The 21444-nt window shown below is 41.3% G+C and overlaps 17 non-coding genes and 1 pseudogene across 17 annotated transcripts; all 18 read right to left on the bottom strand.

Annotated features, from left to right (window-relative positions):
• Positions 1-431: 431 nt before the first annotated feature.
• On the bottom strand, positions 432-647 carry LOC133464230 (small nucleolar RNA U3). The gene has a single exon (XR_009784446.1). It is a non-coding gene; the product is annotated as a small nucleolar RNA U3 (small nucleolar RNA).
• Positions 648-1325: 678 nt separating this feature from the next.
• LOC133464214 (small nucleolar RNA U3) lies at positions 1326-1541 on the bottom strand. Its single transcript, XR_009784430.1, has one exon. It is a non-coding gene; the product is annotated as a small nucleolar RNA U3 (small nucleolar RNA).
• A 606-nt stretch (positions 1542-2147) lies between these two features.
• Positions 2148-2363, bottom strand: LOC133464249 (small nucleolar RNA U3). Its single transcript, XR_009784464.1, has one exon. It is a non-coding gene; the product is annotated as a small nucleolar RNA U3 (small nucleolar RNA).
• Positions 2364-3178: 815 nt separating this feature from the next.
• LOC133464239 (small nucleolar RNA U3) lies at positions 3179-3394 on the bottom strand. Its single transcript, XR_009784454.1, has one exon. It is a non-coding gene; the product is annotated as a small nucleolar RNA U3 (small nucleolar RNA).
• Positions 3395-4032: 638 nt separating this feature from the next.
• On the bottom strand, positions 4033-4249 carry LOC133464199 (small nucleolar RNA U3). Its single transcript, XR_009784419.1, has one exon. It is a non-coding gene; the product is annotated as a small nucleolar RNA U3 (small nucleolar RNA).
• Positions 4250-4952: 703 nt separating this feature from the next.
• On the bottom strand, positions 4953-5168 carry LOC133464243 (small nucleolar RNA U3). Its single transcript, XR_009784458.1, has one exon. It is a non-coding gene; the product is annotated as a small nucleolar RNA U3 (small nucleolar RNA).
• Positions 5169-5822: 654 nt separating this feature from the next.
• Positions 5823-6045, bottom strand: LOC133464206 (small nucleolar RNA U3). Its single transcript, XR_009784425.1, has one exon. It is a non-coding gene; the product is annotated as a small nucleolar RNA U3 (small nucleolar RNA).
• A 1284-nt stretch (positions 6046-7329) lies between these two features.
• Positions 7330-7458, bottom strand: LOC133464208 (small nucleolar RNA U3; annotated as a pseudogene).
• A 671-nt stretch (positions 7459-8129) lies between these two features.
• LOC133464240 (small nucleolar RNA U3) lies at positions 8130-8345 on the bottom strand. The gene has a single exon (XR_009784455.1). It is a non-coding gene; the product is annotated as a small nucleolar RNA U3 (small nucleolar RNA).
• A 1164-nt stretch (positions 8346-9509) lies between these two features.
• Positions 9510-9725, bottom strand: LOC133464242 (small nucleolar RNA U3). The gene has a single exon (XR_009784457.1). It is a non-coding gene; the product is annotated as a small nucleolar RNA U3 (small nucleolar RNA).
• Positions 9726-10387: 662 nt separating this feature from the next.
• On the bottom strand, positions 10388-10603 carry LOC133464251 (small nucleolar RNA U3). Its single transcript, XR_009784466.1, has one exon. It is a non-coding gene; the product is annotated as a small nucleolar RNA U3 (small nucleolar RNA).
• A 663-nt stretch (positions 10604-11266) lies between these two features.
• On the bottom strand, positions 11267-11482 carry LOC133464261 (small nucleolar RNA U3). The gene has a single exon (XR_009784475.1). It is a non-coding gene; the product is annotated as a small nucleolar RNA U3 (small nucleolar RNA).
• A 1850-nt stretch (positions 11483-13332) lies between these two features.
• On the bottom strand, positions 13333-13548 carry LOC133464188 (small nucleolar RNA U3). Its single transcript, XR_009784409.1, has one exon. It is a non-coding gene; the product is annotated as a small nucleolar RNA U3 (small nucleolar RNA).
• Positions 13549-14268: 720 nt separating this feature from the next.
• On the bottom strand, positions 14269-14484 carry LOC133464205 (small nucleolar RNA U3). The gene has a single exon (XR_009784424.1). It is a non-coding gene; the product is annotated as a small nucleolar RNA U3 (small nucleolar RNA).
• Positions 14485-15735: 1251 nt separating this feature from the next.
• On the bottom strand, positions 15736-15951 carry LOC133464194 (small nucleolar RNA U3). Its single transcript, XR_009784415.1, has one exon. It is a non-coding gene; the product is annotated as a small nucleolar RNA U3 (small nucleolar RNA).
• Positions 15952-17191: 1240 nt separating this feature from the next.
• Positions 17192-17407, bottom strand: LOC133464193 (small nucleolar RNA U3). Its single transcript, XR_009784414.1, has one exon. It is a non-coding gene; the product is annotated as a small nucleolar RNA U3 (small nucleolar RNA).
• A 1754-nt stretch (positions 17408-19161) lies between these two features.
• Positions 19162-19377, bottom strand: LOC133464198 (small nucleolar RNA U3). Its single transcript, XR_009784418.1, has one exon. It is a non-coding gene; the product is annotated as a small nucleolar RNA U3 (small nucleolar RNA).
• A 696-nt stretch (positions 19378-20073) lies between these two features.
• On the bottom strand, positions 20074-20289 carry LOC133464257 (small nucleolar RNA U3). The gene has a single exon (XR_009784471.1). It is a non-coding gene; the product is annotated as a small nucleolar RNA U3 (small nucleolar RNA).
• Between the last annotated feature and the right edge of the window lie 1155 nt (positions 20290-21444).

Raw genomic sequence — 21444 nt, 5'->3', positions numbered from 1 at the left:
CTATACAACTACAGAGGTACAGAGTAACGCAGGTACAAAGTTACACAGTTACAGAGCTACAGAGTTACACTGCTACAGAGTTACACAGCTACAGAGGTACACAGTTACAGAGGTACAGAGGTACAGAGTTACACAGTTACAGAGGTACAGAGTTACACAGCTACAGAGGTACAGCGGTACACAGCTACAGAGTTACACAGCTACAGAGTTACGCAGGTACAGAGTTACAGAGGTACAGAGTTACACAGCTACAGAGGTACACAGCTACATAGGTACACAGCTAAAGAGGTACAGAGATACACAGCTACAGAGTTACAGAGGTACAGAGTTACACAGCTACAGAGGTAAAGAGTTACACAATAACAAAAAACTGACAATATCAATGATCACATGTGATTTAATATATTCATTTCTTTGAACAGTAATGAGCTACCACTCTGATCATACCCCCTCCCTCGATACTCCAAGTAGGAGTACAGAACAGTCATCAATGACAAGAAACATATGAAATAAATCATTATTTCTTGGCCGCTTCATGCTCAAAAGGGGGTATTATGACTCATCATCGTGGATAGCGAGACCAAACACTTTAGAAACACATTTCTCAAGTCAAGAACTATAGAAATGATCCCTGAAAGTATAGTCTTAATTTCCTCAGCGCCGGCAACAGAAGGTCATTGACGGAAACATCCTTGTCAGTAAGGGTGCAATTCTGTTGATGAGTAGGCCCAAAACGGCAAGTTAATAAACACTAAAAAAATGTAAAACAAACTCTAACAATGTTCTTTCGTTCTGAACGGTACCGAACCATATATTAAATGTTGTATTTCTATTAGACGCTATATAAATAACATTAGTTACAGCTACAGAGTTACACAGCTACAGAGGTACAGAGGTACACAGCTACAGAGGTACAGAGGTACATAGTTACACAGCTACACAGCTACAGAGTTACACAGCTACAGAAGTACACAGCTACAGAGGTACAGTGTTACACAGCACACAGCTACAGAGTTACACAGCTACAGAGGTAGAGAGTTACACAGCTACAGAGTTACACAGCTACAGAGTTACACACCTACAGAGGTACACAGTTACAGAGGTACAGAGTTACACAGTTACAGAGGTACAGAGTTACACAGCTACAGAGGTGCAGAGTTACAGAGCTACAGAGGTACACAGATAAAGAGATACAGAGCTACACAGCTACAGAGGTAAAGAGGTACAGAGCTACACAGCTACACAGCTACACAATAATAAAAAACTGACAATATCAATGATCACATGTGATTTAATATATTCATTTCTTTGAACAGTAATGAGCTACCACTCTGATCATACCCCCTTCCTCGATACTCCAAGTAGGAGTACAGAACAGTCATCAATGACAAGAAACATATGAAATAAATCATTATTTCTTGCCCGCTTCACGCTCAAAAGGGGGTATTACGACTCATCATCGTGGATAACGAGATCGAACACTTTAGAAACACATTTCTCAAGTCAAGAACTATAGAAATGATCCCTGAAAGTATAGTCTTAACTTCCTCAGCGCCGGCAACAGAAGGTCATTGACGGAAACATCCTTGTCAGTAAGGGTGCAATTCTGTTGATGAGTAGGCCCAAAACGGCAAGTTAATAAACACTAAAAAAATGTAAAACAAACTCTAACAATGTTCTTTCGTTCTGAACGGTACCGAACCATATATTAAATGTTGTATTTCTATTAGACGCTATATAAATAACATTAGTTACAGCTACAGAGTTACACAGCTACACAGCTACAGAGGTACACAGCTACAGAAGTACACAGCTACAGAGGTACAGTGTTACACAGCTACAGAGTTACACAGCACACAGCTACAGAGTTACACAGCTACAGAGGTACAGAGTTACACAGCTACAGAGTTACACAGCTACAGACCTACACAGCTACACAGTTACAGAGGTACAGAGTTACACAGCTACAAAGGTACAGAGTTACACATCTACATAGGTACAGAGTTACAGAGCTACAGAGGTACACAGATAAAGAGGTACAGAGCTACACAGCTACAGAGGTACACAGCTACACAATAACAAAAAACTGACAAAATCAATGATCACATGTGATTTAATATATTAATTTCTTTGAACAGTAATGAGCTACCACTCTGATCATACCCCCTTCCTCGATACTCCAAGTAGGAGTACAGAACAGTCATCAATGACCAGAAACATATGAAATAAATCATTATTTCTTGCCCGCTTCACACTCAAAAGGGGGTATTACGACTCATCATCGTGGATAGCGAGACCAAACACTTTAGAAACACATTTCCCAAGTCAAGAACTATAGAAATGATCCCTGAAAGTATAGTCTTAACTTCCTCAGCGCCGGCAACAGAAGGTCATTGACGGAAACATCCTTCTCAGTAAGGGTGCAATTCTGTTGACGAGTAGGCCCAAAACGGCAAGTTAATAAACACTAAAAAAATGTAAAACAAACTCTAACAATGTTCTTTCGTTCTGAATGGTACCGAACCATATATAAAATGTTATTATTCTATTAGACGCTATATAAATAACATTAGTTACAGCTACAGAGTTACACAGCTACACAGGTACAGAGGTACACAGCTACAGAGGTACAGAGGTACAGAGTTACACAGCTACACAGCTACAGAGGTACACAGCTACAGAAGTACACAGCTACAGAGGTACAGTGTTACATAGCTACAGAGGTACAGAGTTACACAGCTACAGAGTTACACAGCTACAGAGCTACACAGCTACACAGCTACAGAGTTACACAGCTACAGAGGTACAGAGTTACACAGCTACAGAGTTACACAGCTACACAGCTACACAGCTACAGAGTTACACAGCTACAGAGGTACAGAGTTACACAGCTACAGAGTTACACAGCTACAGAGGTACACAGTTACAGAGGTACAGAGGTACAGAGTTACACAGCTACAGAGGTACAGAGGTACACAGCTACAGAGTTACGCAGGTACAGAGTTACAGAGGTACAGAGTTACACAGCTACATAGGTACACAGCTAAAGAGGTACAGAGATACACAGCTACAGAGTTACACAGCTACAGAGGTAAAGAGTTACACAATAACAAAAAACTGACAATATCAATGATCACATGTGATTTAATATATTCATTTCTTTGAACAGTAATGAGCTACCACTCTGATCATACCCCCTTCCTCGATACTCCAAGTAGGAGTATAGAACAGTCATCAATGACAAGAAACATATGAAATAAATCATTATTTCTTGGCCGCTTCATGCTCAAAAGGGGGTATTACGACTCATCATCGTGGATAGCGAGACCAAACACTTTAGAAACACATTTCTCAAGTCAAGAACTATAGAAATGATCCCTGAAAGCATAGTCTTAACTTCCTCAGCGCCGGCAACAGAAGGTCATTGACGGAAACATCCTTGTCAGTAAGGGGGCAATTCTGTTGATGAGTAGGCCCAAAACGGCAAGTTAATAAACACTAAAAAAATGTAAAACAAACTCTAACAATGTTCTTTCGTTCTGAACGGTACCGAACCATATATTAAATGTTGTATTTCTATTAGACGCTATATAAATAACATTAGTTACAGCTACAGAGTTACACAGCTACAGAGGTACAGAGGTACACAGCTACACAGCTACAGAGGTACACACCTACAGAAGTACACAGCTACAGAGGTACAGTGTTACACAGCTACAGAGTTACACAGCACACAGCTACAGAGTTACACAGCTACAGAGTTACACAGCTATAGAGGTACACAGTTACAGAGGTACAGAGTTACACAGTTACAGAGGTACAGAGTTACACAGCTACAGAGGTACAGAGTTACACAGCTACATAGGTGCAGAGTTACAGAGCTACAGAGGTACACAGATAAAGAGATACAGAGCTACACAGCTACAGAGGTAAAGAGGTACAGAGCTACACAGCTACACAATAATAAAAAACTGACAATATCAATGATCACATGTGATTTAATATATTCATTTCTTTGAACAGTAAAGAGCTACCACTCTGATCATACCCCCTTTCTCGATACTCCAAATAGGAGTACAGAACAGTCATCAATGACCAGAAACATATTAAATAAATCATTATTTCTTGCCCGCTTCGCGCTCAAAAGCGGGGTATTACGACTCATCATCGTGGATAACGAAAACGAACACTTTAGAAACACATTTCTCAAGTCAAGAACTATAGAAATGATCCCTGAAAGTATAGTCTTAACTTCCTCAGCGCCGGCAACAGAAGGTCATTGACGGAAACATCCTTCTCAGTAAGGGTGCAATTCTGTTGACGAGTAGGCCCAAAACGGCAAGTTAATAAACACTAAAGAAATTTAAAACAAACTCTAACAATGTTCTTTTGTTCTGAACGGTACCAAAACATATATTAAATTTTGTTATTATATTAGACGCTATATAAATAACATTAGTTACAGCTACAGAGTTACACAGCTACATAGGTACACAGCTACAGAAGTACACAGCTACAGAGGTACACAGCTACAGAGCTACACAGCTACACAGCTACAGAGTTACACAGCTACAGAGGTACAGAGTTACACAGCTACAGAGTTACACAGCTACAGAGTTACACAGCTACAGAGGTACACAGTTACAGAGGTACAGAGGTACAGAGTTACACAGTTACAGAGGTACAGAGTTACACAGCTACAGAGGTACAGAGGTACACAGCTACAGAGTTACACAGCTACAGAGTTACGCAGGTACAGAGTTACAGAGGTACAGAGTTACACAGCTACATAGGTACACAGCTAAAGAGGTACAGAGATACACAGCTACAGAGTTACAGAGGTACAGAGTTACACAGCTACAGAGGTAAAGAGTTACACAATAACAAAAAACTGACAATATCAATGATCACATGTGATTTAATATATTCATTTCTTTGAACAGTAATGAGCTACCACTCTGATCATACCCCCTTCCTCGATACTCCAAGTAGGAGTACAGAACAGTCATCAATGACAAGAAACATATGAAATAAATCATTATTTCTTGGCCGCTTCATGCTCAAAAGGGGGTATTACGACTCATCATCGTGGATAGCGAGACCAAACACTTTAGAAACACATTTCTCAAGTCAAGAACTATAGAAATGATCCCTGAAAGCATAGTCTTAACTTCCTCAGCGCCGGCAACAGAAGGTCATTGACGGAAACATCCTTGTCAGTAAGGGTGCAATTCTGTTGATGAGTAGGCCCAAAACGGCAAGTTAATAAACACTAAAAAAATGTAAAACAAACTCTAACAATGTTCTTTCGTTCTGAACGGTACCGAACCATATATTAAATGTTATATTTCTATTAGACGCTATATAAATAACATTAGTTACAGCTACAGAGTTACACAGCTACAGAGGTACACAGCTACACAGCTACAGAGGTACACACCTACAGAAGTACACAGCTACAGAGGTACAGTATTACACAGCTACAGAGTTACACAGCACACAGCTACAGAGTTACACAGCTACAGAGGTAGAGAGTTACACAGCTACAGAGTTACACAGCTATAGAGGTACACAGTTACAGAGGTACAGAGTTACACAGTTACAGAGGTACAGAGTTACACAGCTACAGAGGTACAGAGTTACACAGCTACATAGGTGCAGAGTTACAGAGCTACAGAGGTACACAGATAAAGAGATACAGAGCTACACAGCTACAGAGGTAAAGAGGTACAGAGCTACACAGCTACACAATAATAAAAAACTGACAATATCAATGATCACATATGATTTAATATATTCATTTCTTTGAACAGTAAAGAGCTACCACTCTGATCATACCCCCTTCCTCGATACTCCAAGTAGGAGTACAGAACAGTCATCAATGACCAGAAACATATTAAATAAATCATTATTTCTTGCCCGCTTCACGCTCAAAAGGGGGTATTACGACTCATCATTGGCCGGGTTTCCCAGATCAGTTAAGTAGTTCTTAACAGCGAAAGACTTCTTTCAAACCTTCTTAAGGAGCCTGTGAAAGAAAATCGCGTTTCCCAGAGTCGCTCTTAGCTTAAGTATCTCTTTCATTAAGAAGGAAATGAAAGATGCTGCTGACCCAGTCTTTACAACCATCTTAGTGAACAAAGACTCACAGATCCAGCCGCGTCAGGCAAATCAATATCACACCAAGCAATGAGATATTAAAACAATGCACCCCGCACAAATTTTGATCTATTTTATACTTTAGATTTATATTGTTTTGCATTTATTGGTGACAGCAAAGGGGGAAAAAAAAGAAAAATAAGGAATAACAAGTGTGTTCCTGTATATGCTTTATGCTTTACGCACAAATAAAACGATCATCATGAATATCATTTATTTGATAATTTGGCTGCTATACAGCATGTTCTCGCTGCAAATCAACCGCATCGCCGTGCGCGAAGCAGAACTGTTTTTATGAACGCATTCGTGCGTCAGCACTTCAATCCCCTGGACGTGCTGTCGGACCGGGCTGTCAGGCAGCCGTGACACCTGCGCCGTGCCCGAGCCCGAGCGCACCTATGTGATGACAGGGAAGCAGCAGCTGAAGAACGAGATCCTTTGATGAATCGTTCATTACAGTCTCAAATATAATCAATGGTGTCGGTTTATATTAAAGAATCTTTTTGCCCAGAAGAAAAAAGAGCGAAGACAACGACCCATAACTATTTTCTTCTCTTGAAAAAACCCACCTGCCGACTCGCGCTGTATACAGCGCGAGTCGGGATGCCGCATCATTCAGAAGAGGAGGAATACGTGCGAGGCGGGGATGATCTCTGCAATCTGAAGCCCTCTATAATTGTAAAAAGAATTTCACTTATCACGGGTTCTTTTTGGAACATAACCCCTGCGAAAAACCAGGGATTGCTGTAATTCCACGTTGCGATTTGCGAAACTCGCCTTCTCTTGGCTCATGTTTTTGAATGCACACACACGCCCACCCCGTTTCCTCCCGGTTTCTGCGTGTGGGGAAAAAAAGCCTCACTGTAGCCAGAAATAACGGAGTAACGCACCGTTTGGATGAAAAAGGGTCATTGAATTATATTTATCATCTTAATTTTTTATTATAACGCACAGGCAGCAGTGAATTAGTGCGTTAGGCAGCAGTGCTGCGTGTGAAAATGCGCTGATAGTGATCGGTGATCGATTTGCCTGGCATCGATTCATTTGGTTTCAGAACCGGACAGCTGCTCCAAAGAGCGTCTGAAAGAGCGAAACTAAAGAACGGTGTTAAGAAGTCATCTGGGAAACACCCGTATCTTAGGGTTCTCTCTTAGTTCAAACCTTCTTTGAACCTCTCTTAAATCCTTAAGAGAGGTTGGATCTGGGAAACCCGGCCATTGTGGATAACGAGACCGAACACTTTAGAAACACATTTCTCAAGTCAAGAACTATAGAAATGATCCCTGAAAGTATAGTCTTAACTTCCTCAGCGCTGGCAACAGAAGGTCATTGACGGAAACATCCTTCTCAGTAAGGGTGCAATTCTGTTGACGAGTAGGCCCAAAACGGCAAGTTAATAAACACTAAAGAAATTTAAAACAAACTCTAACAATGTTCTTTCGTTCTGAACGGTACCAAAACATATATTAAATTTTGTTATTATATTAGACGCTATATAAATAACATTAGTTACAGCTACAGAGTTACACAGCTACATAGGTACACAGCTACAGAAGTACACAGCTACAGAGGTACAGTGTTACACAGCTACAGAGTTACACAGCACACAGCTACAGAGTTACACAGCTACAGAGGTACAGAGTTACACAGCTACAGAGTTACACAGCTACAGACCTACACAGCTACACAGCTACAGAGGTACAGAGGTACACAGTTACAGAGGTACAGAGTTACACAGTTACAGAGGTACAGAGTTACACAGCTACAAAGGTACAGAGTTACACATCTACATAGGTACAGAGTTACAGAGCTACAGAGGTACACAGATAAAGAGGTACAGAGCTACACAGCTACAGAGGTAAAGAGGTACAGAGCTACAGAGGTACACAGCTACACAATAACAAAAAACTGACAATATCAATGATCACATGTGATTTTAATATATTAATTTCTTTGAACAGTAATGAGCTACCACTCTGATCATACCCCCTTCCTCGATACTCCAAGTAGGAGTACAGAACAGTCATCAATGACCAGAAACATATGAAATAAATCATTATTTCTTGCCCGCTTCACACTCAAAAGGGGGTATTACGACTCATCATCGTGGATAGCGAGGCCAAACACTTTAGAAACACATTTCTCAAGTCAAGAACTATAGAAATGATCCCTGAAAGTATAGTCTTAACTTCCTCAGCGCCGGCAACAGAAGGTCATTGACGGAAACATCCTTCTCAGTAAGGGTGCAATTCTGTTGACGAGTAGGCCCAAAACGGCAAGTTAATAAACACTAAAAAAATGTAAAACAAACTCTAACAATGTTCTTTCGTTCTGAATGGTACCGAACCATATATTAAATGTTGTTATTTTATTAGACGCTATATAAATAACATTAGTTAAAGCTACAGAGTTACACAGCTACACAGGTACAGAGGTACACAGCTACAGAGGTACAGAGGTACAGAGTTACACAGCTACACAGCTACAGAGGTACACAGCTACAGAAGTACACAGCTACAGAGGTACAGTGTTACATAGCTACAGAGGTACAGAGATACACAGCTACAGAGTTACACAGCTACAGAGCTACACAGCTACACAGTTACAGAGTTACACAGCTACAGAGGTACAGAGTTACACAGCTACAGAGTTACACAGCTACAGAGCTACACAGCTACAGAGGTACAGAGTTACAGAGGTACAGAGTTACACAACTACAGAGGTACACAGCTACAGAGTTACAAAACTACAGAGTTACACAGCTACACAGCTACAGAGTTACACAGCTACACAGCTACAGAGTTACACAGCTACAGAGGTACAGAGTTACACAGCTACAGAGTTACACAGCTACAGAGGTACAGAGTTACACAGCTACAGAGGTACAGAGTTACACAGCTACAGAGTTACACAGCTACAGACCTACACAGCTACACAGCTACAGAGTTACACAGCTACAGAGGTACAGAGTTACACAGCTACACAGCTACAGAGGTACACAGCTACAGAAGTACACAGCTACAGAGGTACAGTGTTACAAAGCTACAGAGTTACACAGCTACACAGCTACAGAGTTACACAGCTACAGAGGTACAGAGTTACACAGCTACAGAGTTACACAGCTACAGAGTTACAGAGGTACAGAGGTACACAGTTACAGAGGTACAGAGTTACACAGTTACAGAGGTACAGAGTTACACAGCTACAAAGGTACAGAGTTACACAGCTGCAGAGGTAAAGAGTTACACATCTACATAGGTACAGAGTTACACAGCTACATAGGTACACACTGACAATATCAATGATCACATGTGATTTAATATATTCATTTCTTTGAACAGTAATGAGCTACCACTCTGATCATACCCCCTTCCTCGATACTCCAAGTAGGAGTACAGAACAGTCATCAATGACAAGAAACATATGAAATAAATCATTATTTCTTGGCCGCTTCATGCTCAAAAGGGGGTATTACGACTCATCATCGTGGATAGCGAGACCAAACACTTTAGAAACACATTTCTCAAGTCAAGAACTATAGAAATGATCCCTGAAAGCATAGTCTTAACTTCCTCAGCGCCGGCAACAGAAGGTCATTGACGGAAACATCCTTGTCAGTAAGGGTGCAATTCTGTTGATGAGTAGGCCCAAAACGGCAAGTTAATAAACACTAAAAAAATGTAAAACAAACTCTAACAATGTTCTTTCGTTCTGAACGGTACCGAACCATATATTAAATGTTGTATTTCTATTAGACGCTATATAAATAACATTAGTTACAGCTACAGAGTTACACAGCTACAGAGGTACAGAGGTACACAGCTACACAGCTACAGAGGTACACACCTACAGAAGTACACAGCTACAGAGGTACAGTGTTACACAGCTACAGAGTTACACAGCACACAGCTACAGAGTTACACAGCTACAGAGGTAGAGAGTTACACAGCTACAGAGTTACACAGCTATAGAGGTACACAGTTACAGAGGTACAGAGTTACACAGTTACAGAGGTACAGAGTTACACAGCTACAGAGGTACAGAGTTACACAGCTACATAGGTGCAGAGTTACAGAGCTACAGAGGTACACAGGTAAAGAGATACAGAGCTACACAGCTACAGAGGTAAAGAGGTACAGAGCTACACAGCTACACAATAATAAAAAACTGACAATATCAATGATCACATGTGATTTAATATATTCATTTCTTTGAACAGTAAAGAGCTACCACTCTGATCATACCCCCTTCCTCGATACTCCAAGTAGGAGTACAGAACAGTCATCAATGACCAGAAACATATTAAATAAATCATTATTTCTTGCCCGCTTCACGCTCAAAAGGGGGTATTACGACTCATCATTGTGGATAACGAGACCGAACACTTTAGAAACACATTTCTCAAGTCAAGAACTATAGAAATGATCCCTGAAAGTATAGTCTTAACTTCCTCAGCGCCGGCAACAGAAGGTCATTGACGGAAACATCCTTCTCAGTAAGGGTGCAATTCTGTTGACGAGTAGGCCCAAAACGGCAAGTTAATAAACACTAAAGAAATTTAAAACAAACTCTAACAATGTTCTTTCGTTCTGAACGGTACCAAAACATATATTAAATTTTGTTATTATATTAGACGCTTTATAAATAACATTAGTTAAAGCTACAGAGTTACACAGCTACATAGGTACACAGCTTCAGAAGTACACAGCTACAGAGGTACAGTGTTACACAGCTACAGAGTTACACAGCACACAGCTACAGAGTTACACAGCTACAGAGGTACAGAGTTACACAGCTACAGAGTTACACAGCTACAGACCTACACAGCTACACAGCTACAGAGGTACAGAGGTACACAGTTACAGAGGTACAGAGTTACACAGTTACAGAGGTACAGAGTTACAAAGCTACAAAGGTACAGAGTTACACATCTACATAGGTACAGAGTTACAGAGGTACACAGATAAAGAGGTACAGAGCTACACAGCTACAGAGGTAAAGAGGTACAGAGCTACAGAGGTACACAGCTACACAATAACAAAAAACTGACAATATCAATGATCACATGTGATTTTAATATATTAATTTCTTTGAACAGTAATGAGCTACCACTCTAATCATACCCCCTTCCTTGATACTCCAAGTAGGAGTACAGAACAGTCATCAATGACCAGAAACATATGAAATAAATCATTATTTCTTGCCAGCTTCACACTCAAAAGGGGGTATTACGACTAATCATCGTGGATAGCGAGGCCAAACACTTTAGAAACACATTTCTCAAGTCAAGAACTATAGAAATGATCCCTGAAAGTATAGTCTTAACTTCCTCAGCGCCGGCAACAGAAGGTCATTGACGGAAACATCCTTCTCAGTAAGGGTGCAATTCTGTTGACGAGTAGGCCCAAAACGGCAAGTTAATAAACACTAAAAAAATGTAAAACAAACTCTAACAATGTTCTTTCGTTCTGAATGGTACCGAACCATATATTAAATGTTGTTATTCTATTAGACGCTATATAAATAACATTAGTTAAAGCTACAGAGTTACACAGCTACACAGGTACAGAGGTACACAGCTACAGAGGTACAGAGGTACAGAGTTACACAGCTACACAGCTACAGAGGTACACAGCTACAGAAGTACACAGCTACAGAGGTACAGTGTTACATAGCTACAGAGGTACAGAGTTACACAGCTACAGAGTTACACAGCTACAGAGCTACACAGCTACACAGTTACAGAGTTACACAGCTACAGAGGTACAGAGTTACACAGCTACAGAGTTACACAGCTACAGAGCTACACAGCTACAGAGGTACAGAGTTACACAACTACAGAGGTACACAGCTACAGAGTTACAAAACTACAGAGTTACACAGCTACACAGCTACAGAGTTACACAGCTACACAGCTACAGAGTTACGCAGCTACAGAGGTACAGAGTTACACAGCTACAGAGTTACACAGCTACAGAGGTACAGAGTTACACAGCTACAGAGGTACAGAGTTACACAGCTACAGAGTTACACAGCTAGAGACCTACACAGCTACACAGCTACAGAGTTACACAGCTACAGAGGTACAGAGTTACACAGCTACACAGCTACAGAGGTACACAGCTACAGAAGTACACAGCTACAGAGGTACAGTGTTACACAGCTACAGAGTTACACAGCTACACAGCTACAGAGTTACACAGCTACAGAGGTACAGAGTTACACAGCTACAGAGTTACACAGCTACAGAGTTACAGAGGTACAGAGGTACACAGTTACAGAGGTACACAGTTACACAGTTACAGAGGTACAGAGTTACACAGCTACAAAGGTACAGAGTCACACAGCTGCAGAGGTAAAGAGTTACACATCTACATAGGTACAGAGTTACACAGCTACAGAGGTACACAGATAAAGAGGTACAGAGTTACACAGCTACAGAGGTAAAGAGTTACACATCTACATAGGTACAGAGTTACAGAGCTACAGAGGTACACAGATAAAGAGGTACAGAGCTACACAGCTACAGAGGTAAAGAGGTACAGAGCTACAGAGTTACACAGCTACACAGCTACAGAGTTACACAGCTACAGAGGTACAGAGTTACACAGCTACAGAGTTACACAGCTACAGAGGTACAGAGTTACACAGCTACAGAGGTACAGAGTTACACAGCTACAGAGTTACACAGCTACAGACCTACACAGCTACATAGCTACAGAATTACACAGCTACAGAGGTACAGAGTTACACAGCTACACAGCTACAGAGTTACACAGCTACAGAGGTACAGAGGTACACAGCTACACAGCTACAGAGGTACACAGCTACAGAAGTACACAGCTACAGAGTTACACAGCTACAGAGTTACACAGCTACAGAGGTACACCAGAGTTACACAGCTACAGAGGTACACAGTTACAGAGGGACAGAGTTACACAGTTACAGAGGTACAGAGTTACACAGCTACAGAGGTACAGAGTTACACATCTACATAGGTACAGAGTTACACAGCTACAGAGGTACACAGATAAAGAGGTACAGAGCTACACAGCTACAGAGATAAAGAGGTACAGAGCTACAGAGGTACACAGCTACACAATAACAAAAAACTGACAATATCAATGATCACATGTGATTTAATATATTCATTTCTTTGAACAGTAATGAGCTACCACTCTGATCATACCCCCTTCCTCGATACTCCAAGTAGGAGTACAGAACAGTCATCAATGACCAGAAACATATGAAATAAATCATTATTTCTTGCCCGCTTCACGCTCAAATGGGGGTATTACGACTCATCATCGTGGATAGCGAGACCAAACACTTCAGAAACACATTTCCCAAGTCAAGAACTATAGAAATGATCCCTGAAAGTATAGTCTTAACTTCCTCAGCGCCGGCAACAGAAGGTCATTGACGGAAACATCCTTCTCAGTAAGGGTGCAATTCTGTTGACGAGTAGGCCCAAAACGGCAAGTTAATAAACACTAAAAAAATGTAAAACAAACTCTAACAATGTTCTTTCGTTCTGAATGGTACCGAACCATATATTAAATGTTGTTATTCTATTAGACGCTATATAAATAACATTAGTTACAGCTACAGAGTTACACAGCTACACAGGTACAGAGGTACACAGCTACAGAGGTACAGAGGTACAGAGTTACACAGCTACACAGCTACAGAGGTTCACAGCTACAGAAGTACACAGCTACAGAGGTACAGTGTTACACAGCTACAGAGGTACAGAGTTACACAGCTACAGAGTTACACAGCTACAGAGCTACACAGCTACACAGCCACAGAGTTACACAGCTACAGAGGTACAGAGTTACACAGCTACAGAGTTACACAGCTACAGAGCTACACAGCTACAGAGGTACAGAGTTACACAGCTACAGAGGTACAGAGTTACACAGCTACATAGGTGCAGAGTTACAGAGGCACACAGATAAAGAGATACAGAGCTACACAGCTACAGAGGTTAAGAGGTACAGAGCTACAGAGGTACACAGGTAAACAGCTACACAATAACAAAAAAACTGACAATATCAATGATCACATGTGATTTAATATATTCATTTCTTTGAACAGTAATGAGCTACCACTCTGATCATACCCCCTTCCTCAATACTCCAAGTAGGAGTACAGAACAGTCATCAATGACAAGAAACATATGAAATAAATCATTATTTCTTGCCCGCTTCACGCTCAAAAGGGGGTATTACGACTCATCATCGTGGATAGCGAGACCAAACACTTTAGAAACACATTTCTCAAGTCAAGAACTATAGAAATGATCCCTGAAAGTATAGTCTTAACTTCCTCAGCACCGGCAACAGAAGGTCATTGACGGAAACATCCTTCTCAGTAAGGGTGCAATTCTGTTGACGAGTAGGCCCAAAACGGCAAGTTAATAAACACTAAAAAAAATGTAAAACAAACTCTAACAATGTTCTTTCGTTCTGAATGGTACCGAACCATATATTAAATGTTGTTATTCTATTAGACGCTATATAAATAACATTAGTTACAGCTACAGAGTTACACAGCTACACAGGTGCAGAGGTACACAGCTACAGAGGTACAGAGGTACAGAGTTACACAGCTACACAGCTACAGAGGTTCACAGCTACAGAAGTACACAGCTACAGAGGTACAGTGTTACATAGCTACAGAGGTACACAGTTACACAGTTACAGAGGTACAGAGTTACACAGCTACAAAGGTACAGAGTCACACAGCTGCAGAGGTAAAGAGTTACACATCTACATAGGTACAGAGTTACACAGCTACAGAGGTACACAGATAAAGAGGTACAGAGTTACACAGCTACAGAGGTAAAGAGTTACACATCTACATAGGTACAGAGTTACAGAGCTACAGAGGTACACAGATAAAGAGGTACAGAGCTACACAGCTACAGAGGTAAAGAGGTACAGAGCTACAGAGTTACACAGCTACACAGCTACAGAGTTACACAGCTACTGAGGTACAGAGTTACACAGCTACAGAGTTACACAGCTACAGAGGTACAGAGTTACACAGCTACAGAGGTACAGAGTTACACAGCTACAGAGTTACACAGCTACAGACCTACACAGCTACATAGCTACAGAATTACACAGCTACAGAGGTACAGAGTTACACAGCTACACAGCTACAGAGTTACACAGCTACAGAGGTACAGAGGTACACAGCTACACAGCTACAGAGGTACACAGCTACAGAAGTACACAGCTACAGAGTTACACAGCTACAGAGTTACACAGCTACAGAGGTACACCAGAGTTACACAGCTACAAAGGTACACAGTTACAGAGGTACAGAGTTACACAGTTACAGAGGTACAGAGTTACACAGCTACAGAGGTACAGAGTTACACATCTACATAGGTACAGAGTTACACAGCTACAGAGGTACACAGATAAAGAGGTACAGAGCTACACAGCTGCAGAGATAAAGAGGTACAGAGCTACAGAGGTACACAGCTACACAATAACAAAAAACTGACAATATCAATGATCACATGTGATTTAATATATTCATTTCTTTGAACAGTAATGAGCTACCACTCTGATCATACCCCCTTCCTCGATACTCCAAGTAGGAGTACAGAACAGTCATCAATGACCAGAAACATAGGAAATAAATCATTATTTCTTGCCCGCTTCACGCTCAAATGGGGGTATTACGACTCATCATCGTGGATAGCGAGACCAAACACTTTAGAAACACATTTCCCAAGTCAAGAACTATAGAAATGATCCCTGAAAGTATAGTCTTAACTTCCTCAGCGCCGGCAACAGAAGGTCATTGACGGAAACATCCTTCTCAGTAAGGGTGCAATTCTGTTGACGAGTAGGCCCAAAACGGCAAGTTAATAAACACTAAAAAAATGTAAAACAAACTCTAACAATGTTCTTTCGTTCTGAATGGTACCGAACCATATATTAAATGTTGTTATTCTATTAGACGCTATATAAATAACATTAGTTAAAGCTACAGAGTTACACAGCTACACAGGTACAGAGGTACACAGCTACAGAGGTACAGAGGTACAGAGTTACACAGCTACACAGCTACAGAGGTACACAGCTACAGAAGTACACAGCTACAGAGGTACAGTGTTACATAGCTACAGAGGTACAGAGATACACAGCTACAGAGTTACACAGCTACAGAGCTACACAGCTACACAGTTACAGAGTTACACAGCTACAGAGGTACAGAGTTACACAGCTACAGAGTTACACAGCTACAGAGTTACACAGCTACAGAGCTACACAGCTACAGAGGTACAGAGTTACAGAGGTACAGAGTTACACAACTACAGAGGTACACAGCTACAGAGTTACAAAACTACAGAGTTACACAGCTACACAGCTACAGAGTTACACAGCTACACAGCTACAGAGTTACACAGCTACAGAGGTACAGAGTTACACAGCTACAGAGTTACACAGCTACAGAGGTACAGAGTTACACAGCTACAGAGGTACAGAGTTACACAGCTACAGAGTTACACAGCTACAGACCTACACAGCTACACAGCTACAGAGTTACACAGCTACAGAGGTACAGAGTTACACAGCTACACAGCTACAGAGGTACACAGCTACAGAAGTACACAGCTACAGAGGTACAGTGTTACAAAGCTACAGAGTTACACAGCTACACAGCTACAGAGTTACACAGCTACAGAGCTACACAGCTACACAGCTACAGCGTTACACAGCTACAGAGGTACAGAGTTACACAGCTACAGAGTTACACAGCTACAGAGCTACACAGCTACAGAGGTACAGAGTTACACAGCTACAGAGGTACAGAGTTACACAGCTACATAGGTGCAGAGTTACAGAGGCACACAGATAAAGAGATACAGAGCTACACAGCTACAGAGGTTAAGAGGTACAGAGCTACAGAGGTACACAGGTAAACAGCTACACAATAACAAAAAAACTGACAATATCAATGATCACATGTGATTTAATATATTCATTTCTTTGAACAGTAATGAGCTACCACTCTGATCATACCCCCTTCCTCAATACTCCAAGTAGGAGTACAGAACAGTCATCAATGACAAGAAACATATGAAATAAATCATTATTTCTTGCCCGCTTCACGCTCAAAAGGGGGTATTACGACTCATCATCGTGGATAGCGAGACCAAACACTTTAGAAACACATTTCTCAAGTCAAGAACTATAGAAATGATCCCTGAAAGTATAGTCTTAACTTCCTCAGCACCGGCAACAGAAGGTCATTGACGGAAAAATCCTTCTCAGTAAGGGTGCAATTCTATTGACGAGTAGGCCCAAAACGGCAAGTTAATAAACACTAAAAAAATGTAAAACAAACTCTAACAATGTTCTTTCGTTCTGAATGGTACCGAACCATATATTAAATGTTGTTATTCTATTAGACGCTATATAAATAACATTAGTTACAGCTACAGAGTTACACAGCTACACAGGTACAGAGGTACAGAGGTACAGAGTTACACAGCTACACAGCTACAGAGGTTCACAGCTACAGAAGTACACAGCTACAGAGGTACAGTGTTACATAGCTACAGAGGTACAGAGTTACACAGCTACAGAGTTACACAGCTACAGAGCTACACAGCTACACAGCTACAGAGTTACACAGCTACAGAGGTACAGAGTTACACAGCTACAGAGTTACACAGCTACAGAGCTACACAGCTACAGAGGTACAGAGTTACACAACTACAGAGGTACACAGCTACAGAGTTACAAAACTACAGAGTTACACAGCTACACAGCTACAGAGTTACACAGCTACAGAGGTACAGAGTTACACAGCTACAGAGTTACACAGCTACAGAGTTACACAGCTACAGAGGTACAGAGTTACACAGCTACAGAGTTACACAGCTAGAGACCTACACAGCTACACAGCTACAGAGTTACACAGCTACAGAGGTACAGAGTTACACAGCTACACAGCTACAGAGGTACACAGCTACAGAAGTACACAGCTACAGAGGTACAGTGTTACACAGCTACAGAGTTACACAGCTACACAGCTACAGAGTTACACAGCTACAGAGGTACAGAGTTACACAGCTACAGAGTTACACAGCTACAGAGTTACAGAGGTACAGAGGTACACAGTTACAGAGGTACATAGTTACACAGTTACAGAGGTACAGAGTTACACAGCTACAAAGGTACAGAGTCACACAGCTGCAGAGGTAAAGAGTTACACATCTACATAGGTACAGAGTTACACAGCTACAGAGGTAAAGAGTTACACATCTACATAGGTACAGAGTTACAGAGCTACAGAGGTACACAGATAAAGAGGTACAGAGCTACACAGCTACAGAGGTAAAGAGGTACAGAGCTACAGAGTTACACAGCTACACAGCTACAGAGTTACACAGCTACAGAGGTACAGAGTTACACAGCTACAGAGTTACACAGCTACAGAGGTACAGAGTTACACAGCTACAGAGGTACAGAGTTACACAGCTACAGAGTTACACAGCTACAGACCTACACAGCTACACAGCTACAGAATTACACAGCTACAGAGGTACAGAGTTACACAGCTACACAGCTACAGAGTTACACAGCTACAGAGGTACAGAGGTACACAGCTACAGAGGTACACAGCTACAGAAGTACACAGCTACAGAGTTACACAGCTACAGAGTTACACAGCTACAGAGGTACACCAGAGTTACACAGCTACAGAGGTACACAGTTACAGAGGTACAGAGTTACACAGTTACAGAGGTACAGAGTTACACAGCTACAGAGGTACAGAGTTACACATCTACATAGGTACAGAGTTACACAGCTACAGAGGTACACAGATAAAGAGGTACAGAGCTACACAGCTACAGAGATAAAGAGGTACAGAGCTACAGAGGTACACAGCTACACAATAACAAAAAACTGACAATATCAATGATCACATGTGATTTAATATATTCATTTCTTTGAACAGTAATGAGCTACCACTCTGATCATACCCCCTTCCTCGATACTCCAAGTAGGAGTACAGAACAGTCATCAATGACCAGAAACATATGAAATAAATCATTATTTCTTGCCCGCTTCACACTCAAATGGGGGTATTACGACTCATCATCGTGGATAGCGAGACCAAACACTTTAGAAACACATTTCCCAAGTCAAGAACTATAGAAATGATCCCTGAAAGTATAGTCTTAACTTCCTCAGCGCCGGCAACAGAAGGTCATTGACGGAAACATCCTTCTCAGTAAGGGTGCAATTCTGTTGACGAGTAGGCCCAAAACGGCAAGTTAATAAACACTAAAAAAATGTAAAACAAACTCTAACAATGTTCTTTCGTTCTGAATGGTACCGAACCATATATTAAATGTTGTTATTCTATTAGACGCTATATAAATAACATTAGTTACAGCTACAGAGTTACACAGCTACACAGGTACAGAGGTACACAGCTACAGAGGTACAGAGGTACAGAGTTACACAGCTACACAGCTACAGAGGTTCACAGCTACAGAAGTACACAGCTACAGAGGTACAGTGTTACACAGCTACAGAGGTACAGAGTTACACAGCTACAGAGTTACACAGCTACAGAGCTACACAGCTACACAGCTACAGAGTTACACAGCTACAGAGGTACAGAGTTACACAGCTACAGAGTTACACAGCTACAGAGCTACACAGCTACAGAGGTACAGAGTTACACAGCTACATAGGTGCAGAGTTACAGAGGCACACAGATAAAGAGATACAGAGCTACACAGCTACAGAGGTTAAGAGGTACAGAGCTACAGAGGTACACAGGTAAACAGCTACACAATAACAAAAAAACTGACAATATCAATGATCACATGTGATTTAATATATTCATTTCTTTGAACAGTAATGAGCTACCACTCTGATCATACCCCCTTCCTCAATACTCCAAGTAGGAGTACAGAACAGTCATCAATGACAAGAAACATATGAAATAAATCATTATTTCTTGCCCGCTTCACGCTCAAAAGGGGGTATTACGACTCATCATCGTGGATAGCGAGACCAAACACTTTAGAAACACATTTCTCAAGTCAAGAACTATAGAAATGATCCCTGAAAGTATAGTCTTAACTTCCTCAGCACCGGCAACAGAAGGTCATTGACGGAAACATCCTTCTCAGTAAGGGTGCAATTCTGTTGACGAGTAGGCCCAAAACGGCAAGTTAATAAACACTAAAAAAATGTAAAACAAACTCTAACAATGTTCTTTCGTTCTGAATGGTACCGAACCATATATTAAATGTTGTTATTCTATTAGACGCTATATAAATAACATTAGTTACAGCTACAGAGTTACACAGCTACACAGGTACAGAGGTACACAGCTACAGAGGTACAGAGGTACAGAGTTACACAGCTACACAGCTACAGAGGTTCACAGCTACAGAAGTACACAGCTACAGAGGTACAGTGTTACATAGCTACAGAGGTACAGAGTTACACAGCTACAGAGTTACACAGCTACAGAGCTACACAGCTACACAGCTACAGAGTTACACAGCTACAGAGGTACAGAGTTACACAGTTACACAGTTACAGAGTTACACAGCTACAGAGCTACACAGCTACAGAGGTACAGAGTTACACAACTACAGAGGTACACAGCTACAGAGTTACAAAACTACAGAGTTACACAGCTACACAGCTACAGAGTTACACAGCTACAGAGGTACAGAGTTACACAGCTACAGAGTTACACAGCTACAGAGTTACAGAGGTACAGAGGTACACAGTTACAAAGGTACAGAGTTACACAGTTACAGAGGTACAGAGTTACACAGCTGCAGAGGTAAAGAGTTACACATCTACATAGGTACAGAGTTACACAGCTACAGAGGTACACAGATAAAGAGGTACAGAGTTACACAGCTACAGAGGTAAAGAGTTACACATCTACATAGGTACAGAGTTACAGAGCTACAGAGGTACACAGATAAAGAGGTACAGAGCTACACAGCTACAGAGGTAAAGAGGTACAGAGCTACAGAGTTACACAGCTACACAGCTACAGAGTTACACAGCTACAGAGGTACAGAGTTACACAGCTACAGAGTTACACAGCTACAGAGGTACAGAGTTACACAGCTACAGAGGTACAGAGTTACACAGCTACAGAGTTACACAGCTACAGACCTACACAGCTACACAGCTACAGAGTTACACAGCTACAGAGGTACAGAGTTACACAGCTACACAGCTACAGAGTTACACAGCTACAGAGGTA

Source organism: Cololabis saira, chromosome 17 (assembly GCF_033807715.1).
Source record: "Cololabis saira isolate AMF1-May2022 chromosome 17, fColSai1.1, whole genome shotgun sequence".
Lineage (NCBI taxonomy): Eukaryota > Metazoa > Chordata > Actinopteri > Beloniformes > Belonidae > Cololabis > Cololabis saira.
The sequence above is the reverse complement of the archived record's forward strand: the minus strand, read 5'-3'. Positions and strand labels throughout refer to the sequence as shown.